Source organism: Panicum virgatum, chromosome 3N (genome assembly GCF_016808335.1).
Source record: "Panicum virgatum strain AP13 chromosome 3N, P.virgatum_v5, whole genome shotgun sequence".
In the NCBI taxonomy this organism is placed as follows: domain Eukaryota; kingdom Viridiplantae; phylum Streptophyta; class Magnoliopsida; order Poales; family Poaceae; genus Panicum; species Panicum virgatum.
This window is the reverse complement of record NC_053147.1, coordinates 32,583,877-32,595,772: the sequence shown is the minus strand read 5'-3', so window position 1 is coordinate 32,595,772 and position 11,896 is coordinate 32,583,877. Positions and strand designations below refer to the sequence as shown.

Sequence of the window (11,896 nt, the reverse complement as noted above, 5' to 3'; positions counted from 1 at the left end):
ATGGTGCAATTTCCCCGTGAGTTGCACATAAACCGACAATGAAATTACTACTTCCCTATGAGTTCTATAAAAGATGATAAAGAAATTACAATTTTTCTGCAAGTTTAGGAAACCGATAAGAAAATTAGTATTTCCCTATGAGCTTTCGTGGTATTGTCAAAAAAATTTCTCGGCACATAGGGAAATTTCGGTTTCTAGTAGTGATAGTTAAAATGAAAATACAAACTACAGACAAGGACAAGGAAACTTACTCAGAACTATTATAAGCATTAGCCTAGGATTATTTATTTAGGTCTAATATAGTCAAAACCGTGAGGCTGAGATAGCAAGTGGTACGGTTGGCAGGCTGGTTGCTGGTGCTTATTTGGTGTGAAAGAAAAGCATTACTGGCTGGTTGGCTGACAAGCTGGCCAAACAGAGTTAATTTGGGCTCAAATAAACATAATCTGACCCAGTTATCTATATATCTATATGTATATACATACTTGCTAAAAAATTTTGTTCAAATTGGTTCCGCCCCTGGTAAAAATGAACGCATAAGCTTTTTTTTTTAAAAAAGAACGCATAACAGCAGGATATGAACAATATTATTTCAGCCAGCATATGCACTGGGAAGCTGGTGGTGGGGTTCTACACGACAGCCTATTGCCAGCCCATGTCGAGGAAGGCCATGCGGCAGCCGAGGGCCTTGCCGCAAGCTGGGGACACGGTCGAGTGTGCCTAGCGTGGGGAAGAAGCCGGGCTTGCCGGAAATGCAGACAAAAGAAAGCCGAGCAGAGGAGGCATCTATGGACGCGGAAGCGGCCAATGCAGCCATGCAAGGAACAGCGGGTAGGAGGCACCAGCGCGTGCAGAGGATGGAGGTGAACGAGTATCTCCCGGGGGAGGTCGTCAGCAGCGCCGGGCAGGGGCGGCGGCGGCGGCGGCAAGGAGAGATCCTCCTCGCACACAGTGACGTAGACAAATGGGGAGCTCATAGTGTTCGTCAATGTTAGCAAAAGTGCAGAACCACCATCTGAACTAACAAAGTTACATTCCCAGGTTGATCACCTCACAAGTGACAACCCCCAAAGGTACAATCTCATCAGGACAAGTTGGCTGACGCTACGTCAAATCAAGAGTCGACACTCTGACCATAGCTCGAGTATATTATTATACATCATTAACTATAACCCCGATTGCCGTTAGCAGCTTCGATAATTGCTACATGACCACCTCTCAGTAGACAGGCGCTAGATGGCGCTTCAACTTGGCAGAGCTCCAAGACAACTCCGGGTAACTGTGAAGCAAAAAAAAAAAACCTTATCAATCGAACCAATTTTCAACCTACTAACTCGTCCAACATGAGCAATGAAAACTCAAGTAACAATCACAGAACTTATTACGACAACACCACATGCGAAACTGCTGTTCTGGCTATGTGCTCGTGAAAGATGGAAAGGAGAAACAGCCAACATGAAACATTTACATAACTGCCAGCCCAAACAGTAGTGGAAATGGGTAAAACAACAAGTGTACTCAACACCAATTATATAAAACAAGCATCAGATCATTAACAGTTACACTGGAAAATCATGAAGGATTAATTAGATTCCGGTTTGCCATATCCCATATGGTTGAATACTAATTGCATCAACATGCCATTTAGAAGACACTAACCAAATCAAGTGTGATGAAATCGGTACACAATTGAAGCATGTATAGTAGAACTAAGATGCTGGTAAGCAGAGTGTATATATGTAGCAAAAGATAAACGTACATCACCTTTTCAACCAACACAGCAGGATCTAATAGGGTGGCAATCTCATGTGCTGTTCAATATTAAACCTCCACCACCAACTGCCGAATCCACTAACAAAACAAGCAAATAAACCAATGAAAACTAACGAAGGTCAAATGGATAGGATAGAACAAATGAGAGAAAACCATTCGGTTAAACCTGCTATTGTACATTCATGTGAAGTCAAATAACTAGCTTTTATTGCATGGTCATAAATAGGTAAAAGCAGCCAAATATATTGCCCGAGCAGGCAAAAAAAATTACTCAGAACAATAATAAGTACTTATATCATGACGAGTTTGGAAAACTCAATCGATCAGACAAAATAATATTATCTAGAATTACTCCGGAAGGAAGCTGTTTCAAGAATGACCAACGAAATAAAAAAAATGCTCAGGGTAAAAAAAAACTTCAACGAAATAAAGGAGCACGACTACTTAGATGTATATAACATTTGACCTTGTAAGAGGAAACAAAGCATTATTTAGTTCTATGTCTTAAGCTAGTATAAAAGTGAAGACTTCAATTGCAGCAGGACTCTTCCACTGAAGTTTATTGGTAGTACTACTATTTGTCTATTTCATAAGCTACAATAAATGTGATAGTCATACAGGTCAATCATATAATACGAAGATCAAGATAGATGCATGTTATCTTATTCTTGTAGGAGGGATATTTAATGAAATAATACAACAACAACCTTTAAGTTTCCAAGTGTGAAAATGGAGCTACCCATTCACATGTCAGATGGTTCAACTTTACTTTTAATTCTGAGTCTTGTTGAAAGAAAAGCACCATATCGTATACTATGCACACACTGATAGCCAGGCAACAAGCATTACTTGCTTTCACTCTGTTTAAAATATAAAGAATTCTGTGTCCATGAGTTCAGCAACCAGAAAAAGAAAAAAATATGATGGATGCTTAAATTAACAGTCAATGTTTAAGTGCATGAGCAACATTTCAGCCAACACATAATAAATATAGTTGTGTTTGGTTAACATAACCAAACAATTTACTGTACAAAGCGAGCAAAATTTTTGGCATTGCGCACAGAAAATAGTTTTACATGCAGAATAAATGTACCTACATCGAAAAAAATCTTATAAACATATATACATGTGCTAAGCAAGTTAGCATATAAAAAATAAATCATTTCATACACCAAATTATAAATCTACAATAGTATACATTTGAAAAAATTACAATGATAAATTAGTATACGTCGAGTAGACGAGTATGACTCGCTTGTATATACGAACAAATAACCTTTTGTATAAGTAAATGGAGAAAGGAAATAAGTATAAGTAAAAGGAGAAAGGAAATAGATGTTATATATATATGCATGCTTAGAATAAAAAAGAAAAAAAGAAAAAATAAATAATGAAGGAAAGGAATAAAATTAATAAAGAAAATGAAAAGAAGAAAAAACTAATCCGGCAATCAAGCATGGGCTGCATGCGTGCATGCATGATAAAATCATCAGCCATCTATTAATTATTATGCACATTAGAAAAAGAAAATAAGAATAGAACTCGTGGAGGGTTGGGAGAAAAAGTCGAGGCACCCACCATACACGACTCTCTAGGAGCATGAAAAAAGAGCATGGCATCTGACTCAAGGAAATTTAGTGGGCCAAATTATCCCCACCACCAGCCCACCGGAATTGTTCAGGTGATGGATGGAGATTTTATCACGCGCGCGATATATAGCCTTCAGGGGTAGCTAGCGGCGGTTTTTTTATTTTTTTATTTTTTATTTTCGTTTTTTACAAAAAATATATTTTCGTTTTCGAAATTTACAGGAATATACCCCGGCCGCCCTGCTGCCGGGCGGCCGGGACCTGGTCGCCCCGCTGCGGGGCGGCAGGGGTTTTTGTGCAAAAACTTTTGCGAAAATATTTGCGCGCAGGTCCCTGGGGGCCGGTCGCCCGGCAGCGAGGCGGCCGGCCCTGGCCGCCCGGCTGCAGGGCGACCGGCTCTCCCACCCTTATATAAGGGTTGGCTGGTCCCCACCCCTCATTTGCATCACTAAAATTCCAGAAACCAAGAAAAAAGAGGGAGGGAGGGAGAGAGGCGAAGCCCTGCCGGATTTTCGAGCCGGCGACTGCAGGTAACCAAAATTCTTTTATGCTTTACAAATAGATTATGTTGTAATTATTTTTGTTAAAACAGTAGATTAGCAATCAATTTAATTATTGTTAGGAGTGATTAGTGGTACATTTAGGTGCAATTACTTGTAATGATTAGCGTTGATACATTACATTTAGTGTTAGATTAAGTATTAGAAAGTACTAGAAAATTGTTAGAGAAGTATTAGAAAGTCTTAAAAATTAGAAGATAATATTAAAAAAATTAGAAAATATTAGAAAATTGTAGAAAGTATTTTGTTGAAACAGTAGTTTAGCAATCAGTTTAATTATTATTAGGAGTAATTAGTGGTACATTTAGGTGTAGTTACTGATAATGATTAGCGTTGATATAGTATATTAACAATCTGATTGCTCACTTGTGATTGCCGGGGCTCAACACCATGGCATCCTCAAGATCCACCTACATTCTATGGAGTAAGGTGACGGAAACAGTCCCCCAAGGAGTACAGGTGCCTATGTGTTTTTGTGGATCCTTATGCAAACTAATGAAATCAAGGGTTTTGGGGGACGACTTTGGCAAGAGGTTCTTCATGTGCATTACGGCAAGGACCGAGCAAAGGTACTACAAAACACTATCAGAGTGTCACTTTCAGATCTAGTAATGACTTCTAACATGATTTGGGGAAAGACTCCACCGCCTCTATGTGATTTCGTGCAGTGGTTAGACACCGAGCAATCTCAGCAGGATAAGGACCACGCGGAGCGTCAAGCAAGGTGGGCTGCACAAAGGTGGCAACGAATGCTGCATGAAGAACAGATGGAGGAGAAGCGCAAGAAAAACCAGGAAGAGATTCAGAAGAGGATTGCAGAAGTGGAACGTCAGAAGGCAGAGGAACGTGAAGCTGATAGGGATAGAAAGCAAGAGAGGGCCCGCCGTGCTAAGGAAGCAGGGTCTGAAGCTATTAGGAAGGGAAAATATCCCCAGTGCACTCAGTAAAGCACCACCATGTAATCCCGGCATTTTACATTTCCTAAGGCATGTTAGGTTTACTCACAACACGAGGTTATCGTGTTGCACATGTCATGCTTTTCATTGTTCAAGTACCTAGTAGTACGAACGCCTTAGGCCCCTGCTTTGTAATCGTAGCATTGTTTACAAAACTGTATTGCAAACCGAAAATTTATGATTCATAACTACCCTTCTATTTTCAGTACACTACATTCAGTGAGCAATCTAATTGAATCAACCTACACATTTAGAAATGCAACCAAGAAATCTTACTACACAAATACCTTCGTAATATTACATGCTACAATCTGGTGCAAATACATATCCATACATAACGAAATGTAATTAACACATACAGGTCGGAATACATATCCATACATCTGGTTCAAATACATATGCACACATAACGAAATATAGACGCGACGGGCTCCAAAATCCGGAGGCAATCCATCGGTGGGATTTCCAGAAGGTCCAACCTCAGCACCAGCATTATCTTCTTGCATTTAGGGCACTTCTTGTAAGTGTGACCATCTGCTCCACACAAGTTGCATCGTTTTTTCTTCTTTCCTGCCTCAGACTCATCCATTCCGTTAAGGATACGAAGTGTCTGCCGTCGACCTACCCCTCTCCTAGCATCTGGATTGGGAATGTACATTGGAGAGATATTAGGTGTAGTGAATGATCCCAGACTGCCTATGCCATATATCTCATGGCCCCAAGTGTGCACAGCGGTTTCTTTTCTGTAATATTTTGAAACAAAAATCCCAGGATCCAACCCAGATTCTTAACATGCCACAATGACATGGGAGCATGGTAAGTGAAGAAGCTGTGGCTTCTTGCATCTGCAAAAAACCTTGTCTTCCGGCGTTATCAAGCAATCCTGAACGACCCTTTGTCTGCGGACACCCTACCCTGTCCTGTCCTTGCATGAAACCTCAAACCTTTGATCCTTTGTGCCCATGGAGACCACTTTGTGATATTGAGCCTTTTCAATCTTTTCTTTCATGTAGTTAGTGACCCTATTACAAAAAATCACTCCTGGATCATTAAGTAAGACAGCAGCTGCCTGGTACCGCTCTCTGAAGTACCTTGTGCATCCGTACATGATGAACTCAACTATGCCAACAAAAGGAAATCCACGAACATGACGCATTACCATATTGTAACACTCTGCGTGGTTGGTTGTCTCGATCCCATATCGACGACTACTAGTGTCGTATAGAATTGACCACTTCTCCTTAGGTGCATCCTTAATCCACTGTGTGAAAGGTCCGCCGCCGGAACGTCTCCGGCTAGAGGTTGAGGCATGTTCCTTTAGCAGCTCGGCGCACATGTTATCTAGCACCTGCCACAATGCATCAAACTTCCTCTGCTGATTCTGAGTGCACAACCTCTTGAACAAATTCATATGTTCCTTATTCTTGAAGCGCTCATAAAAGTTTGCACCCATATGCCTTATGCACCACCTACTCACAACATCTGGCCATAGAGGAGGTTGTCCTCGACTTCCTTCATGTAGTTGCCTTATTGCTGCTAGAAGACCTGCATGTCTGTCACTGATGAGGCAAACATCAGGCCTTCCAGCAACAACGTGAATCTTCACACGTTCAAGGAACTAGTACCAGCTCTCTGTGTTCTCATTCTCAACAGAAGCAAAGGCGATGGGAACCACCTGCTTGTTGCATTCAACTCCAATCGCTGTCAGTATTGTTCCCTTATATCTTCCTGTCAACAATGTGCCATCAATACATAGAACAGGAAGACAATACATAAATGTCCTCACACATGCACCAAGGCAGAAGAAAGCACGAAGCAGAAACCCAGGTCCCCCATATAAACTCGGTACAATGTAGGTATCAGTCGCGCTTTCAGGATTTCTCTGCACAATTGCTGACAGCATGTGAGCCAGGTTATCATATGATGCCTCATATGTGCCGAATCTCATCTTAAACACCTTTTGTTTTGCCCGCCAAGCCTTTGCATAGCTGATTTTGTATTGAAAACGGTCGTCGATGTCCCTAATTATCAATTTTGGCTCATAATCAATTTTGTCCAGAATCACCCCATACATCTTCTTGGCCACGAAAGTGGATGTGATGTTATGGTGAGTTTGCGCAACAGCAGTTAATCTACATTTATGTGGTGTAACAATTGAACACTCCCAGTGTGTCTTGTACTTGCCCTTGTAGGCATGTACTCGCCATGTACAATCGCCATTGACACACTTCACCTCATATTTTTTACTGCTAGACTTCACAACTCTGAATTCCTTCCTCAACGATATAGCCCACAGCTTCACAGCTTCAATGCTAGGATACTTTGCCCCTTGCACAACCTCATTCTCTCTGTATTCATACTCATTACTCCTAATATCCTGTATCACTGGATTTCCAAAACCCTTGTCTCGCCATTCACCTAGCAACGGGTAGTCCTCATCGTCTGATGAGTCCCCACATTCTTCCATCATTCGAGCCTCTTGGTCTTCATTCTGTACAGCTTCCACTATTCCAGGTATCCGCTCCCCCTCATCAGCTAAACCTTGCGGCTCAGGTTGAATGACATGCACGTTTTGATCTTTTTTTTCTCCTACCTAATCAGCTATACCTTGCGGCTCAGATTCTGTGACATGCATGTTCTGATCTTCATTTTCTTGTTCCACTGCTTGGTTCATATGAGATGATGTACTTGTTGACCCTTCACCGAAATGGGCTGCCTTCTGGTGAATCTGAATTAGCATTGCAAGAGGCCACCCGTGGTCAAGAGCTGCTTGCATGTAAGTCCGCCATTCTTTGGTGTTTGTTATAAGCATCAACTCCCAGAAATCCCCTTCAGTTCCCCAATTCGTCACAGTCTGAACGGTTAGGAAATGAGTCTTTGGATTCACATTGAATATCTCGTGAAGCCATTTGCGTATGGAACCAAAACTCCTCTCTAAGGGTTTATCTATTCCGCACTCTCTTCGTTCAAAAGCTGATAGATCTACTCCATACGCATCATGAGAAATATAGTAGTCACCATAATGAACTTGAAAATGAAGCTTGCTCGACATATCTGGACACACAATCATGATATTAAATTGATTGCTAATCTATTGTTTCAACAAAAATAATTACAACATAATCTATTTGTAAAGCGTAGAAGAATTTTGGTTATCTGCAGTCGCCGGCTCGAAAATCCGGCAGGGCTTCGCCTCTCTCCCTCCCTCCATCTTTTTTCTTGGTTTCTGGAATTTTAGTGATGCAAATGAGGGGTGGGGGGACCAGCCAACCCTTATATAAGGGTGGGAGAGCCGGTTGCCCTGCAGCCGGGGGGCCAGGGCCGGCCGCCCCACTGCCGGGCGGCCTGGGGGGCCGGCCGCCCATATAAGGGTGGGAGAGCCGTTCGCCCTGCAGCCGGGGGGCCAGGGCCGGCTGCCCCGCTGCCGGGCGGCCTGGGGGGCCGGCCGCCCCGCTGCCGGGCGACCGGCCCCCAGGGACCTGCGCGCAAAAAATTTCTTAAAAGTTTTTGCACAAAAGCCCCTGCCGCCCCGCAGCGGGGCGACCAGGTCCCGGTCGCCCGGCAGCGGGGCGGCCGGGGTATATTCCTGTAAATTTCGAAAAAAAATATATATTTTTGTAAAAAACAAAAATAAAAAATATAAAAATATAAAAACTGCTGGCCAGCGTGGGGGTGAAGACCGGTATGGGACCATCGTCGTTGTCGAACCCGTCGAAGTCCACGGAGAAGAAGCCAAGCATTGGGGGTTTCCGGTGGTGGGCCCGGAAGCGGCGGAGGAACTAGGGCTCGGAGAGGAGGCGGCGCCAGGGCATGCAGATGAGGGACGCGCGGGGGAGGGACGAAGGAAGCGGCGGGAGGCAGAGCAGGATCTCAAGGAGGAGGTCGTCGTTGTCCGGCAAGGACGTTGGCGCCCTGGTCACCTAACTTGTTGTCGCTTTGGGGAGGGGAGGAAGCCTAGAAGAGCTCCGACCAGTGACCGCGGTTGCGGCGGAGAGGGTCAAGGTCGAGGAGGAGCATCTGGTTCAGGGAAAGGGCAAGAGAGCCTTCTTCGGGCCTGGACTGAATTTGCAGCTAGTTTTGGACGCGGGTAAATGTTGGGAGTTAATTTTTTTTCGAGCAATATCGGGGGGAGATCCCCACCTACCATTAATTGAAATTTTACATTCTAGTTGATTCCCGGCATTCCGGGAAGGAGATACAGGGGAGAGGTTTAAGAGAGAAGAGTTGAGGAAGGAGGCGGATTACATGTTGCGAGCCAAGCTCGCCAAACCTGCAGTTCCTGCCTATATTTCTTGTATCGTCTTGTCCAAGCGTCGAGATCCAAACGCAACTCGTCTGAGAACCGCATGAGGAGTCGAGTCGAGCTGATAAAAAATCATAGAGCTCCTAGCTTTCCATATGTGCCAGAGCAGCAGTAGAAAGAAGTGCACGCGTATCGCATCTGGCAAAGTGACTCCAATGCCAATGTCTCCTGGGCACTGAACCAGATCGCCGTGCAAGGAGATGCCAAGACATTCCCAAACATCATGTGCTTTATGACAGCCAGCGAAGATGTGAGCGTTGGTTTCCAAAATACCAGAGTAGTGCACGCACCAGGAGTCCTCCAGGGCCCTGATATTCCAATAATGGAGATAGGCACGGGTGTTCAAGCGTCCCCGGTGTAGCAGCCAGGCAAAGAATTTAACTTTCATGGGTAGGAGCGTTGCCCAAATCCTCATGGCGTCCGTGGGCACCCCACAATTGTTCATGACCCGGTATGCTCCCCGTGAGCTGAAGGGTTCAAGTGGCGAGGAGAGGAGTAGCCTGGTGTCGGGGTGATCGGTGAGCACGGTGTGCCTCAGGCAGTCAAGAAGTGTGTTTTCCTCACTCGCGGCAGTGTTGGTCAGCCGAGGACGTAAGTAGTGTCGCAGCCCGTCGTGGAGAACCTAATGGATAGAAGTGTGAGTGCATCTAGGCCCTAATGGGTTTTGGTGAGTTGAATGACAACATGATTAAAGGACTAACGATATTATTGAAGTTGTCATGAGCAGGGTATTATTTGCAAATCAGTTATTGTTGTTAGCTCATGTGATATAGAATCAAACAAAAGGCAAATAACTAGTGAATGTCAAGCATGTTGTGAAGAGAAACAAAAAACAAGTGTTCATGCAATGACAACAAGTGGTTTCTATATATATGGCTTGGCACATTTGAAGTACAAAATTGTTGAAAGCATTATTGCAAGCCTTCATGGGTTGATAAAATTAAAAAGAGACATACACTTGTGAGCTAGACTTATTGGTCTTATTTATGGAAGCTTGCAATACATGAAATATGGTTATCATTCATGATTACAACGCAGGACAAAGAAATGAAGATATGGGAATGGATTCATTATTGGTGTGTAAAGCTTAACTCAACATGGCAAGGGTAAGTGATGAAGAATCCAACCGAGATGACTAGTGCGAGGGACTAAGCAAGTTTTTTGTTTGGCTAATTATATTTGGGAGGAAATCAAGTACATATCTGAAAATCCCCAAAAGATATGTGCTTATGCGCCCTACTTGATGGAGTTGATTGAAAAGGCAACAAAAACTAAGTTCCAAACTGATGTGAAGCATGAGCCCATCCGTCCTAAGGTGCCCAAGCACAGAAGAGAGCCCTCACCCCACAGATATTCAGATAATGAGGGAGAAATAGGAGAAGAGAGGAAGGGCAGCCACAGCAGCAGTCACCAGCTGCACATACTGGGACCGGTCTGATCGGTCCAAGCGGCCGGTCTAACCGGTCGGACCAGAGGCAGCACAGCAGTAGGAACAAGCCCTCATCCCCAATCAAGAAACTGATCAATCTATTTATTGGGATGTGCAAGAGCCAGAGAGACATAGAGGTTGAGCAACAGAGACAATGGAGGACTAGTAAGAAAGAAAGAGACTCAATCAAGATGATGCACAATGCAATGAACCTTCAGCCGCCTCGCTCATCCGTCTCTCCTTCACCTCCTGAGGTTGAGATTCCCTCAGTTGATGCAAGAATGCAGGGCTATCAGGATGCGGGGTATTTTGAGTTGTATGGTCACATATTCTATCCAGACTTTGGTGCCACATCCTCTCCCGCACCTGGAGAAGGGGTCTTTGGGTCATTCATGTCTTTTGGAGCAGTAGGTGCCTCTGGATCAGCTCCATTCCCTCCTCCTCCAGTCTTTAGTTTTGACACACTTGGAGCTCCAGGGACATCCACTATGGCACCTCTGTATGGTACACAGCCAGAAGCCTCTCGTCCCTCAGCAGCGGAGATCTTTGCTCAATCTACAGCTGCTTCAATCTTTGGCTATCAACCTAGTATGTCAAGCATTGCAACTTGCATAAATTCTTCACTTGACATAGCAACCACTTCACTTCAGACACAACACTACCTGAAAATTCTTATCTGACCTCAAACCTCTGGATAGGTATGCATGATTGGGGTGATAGGACTCCCTCAGATGCCACTGGCAATGGGGGTAATGGACAGTGATTGGCGCCAAGCTACTTCTCCCAGGATCTTTATGGTGATAGATGACAAAGGGAGAGAAGAACATGGATTAAAGCTTCAGCTTGGCAAAAGAAGAAAAAGAGAAGAGTAGAAGTCAGTTCAGTTCAGAGTGTCTGTTTTAGCTGGACCGGTCTGACCAGCCTATTGGACCGGTCTGACCGGTCATCATTCATGTACTCTGAAACTGTAATAATTCGTACCTTAATTTCTTTTGTGGACTTGAGGCTTGTAATGTGTGCTACTCTGTATTATGCACCTTTTAAATTTGTCTAAGTGAATTTGTGCTAGTGTGATGCTTATTTGAATGATGATCTGTTGTTTTTGGTATCTGCCAGGACAGACCGGTCTGACCGGTCTGGTGGACCGGTCTGACCGGTCAGCACTGACAGAACCAGAATTTCTTTTCTTTTGAAATGAAGTGAATATTCTTGTCATATGCATCACGTGTATCTTCTGTAGACACACTTGCTCTCTTTGCACCCCATGAATTCTGAGATATAGGGGG

The 11,896-nt window shown here is 43.9% G+C and overlaps 1 long non-coding RNA gene across 1 annotated transcript; it reads right to left on the bottom strand.

Moving 5' to 3' along the window:
- Positions 1–991: 991 nt before the first annotated feature.
- Positions 992–2,774, bottom strand: LOC120668117. Its single transcript, XR_005672242.1, has 2 exons — positions 1,765–2,774; positions 992–1,279 (listed from the first exon to the last, which is right to left on the bottom strand). It is a non-coding gene; the product is annotated as an uncharacterized LOC120668117 (long non-coding RNA).
- Between the last annotated feature and the right edge of the window lie 9,122 nt (positions 2,775–11,896).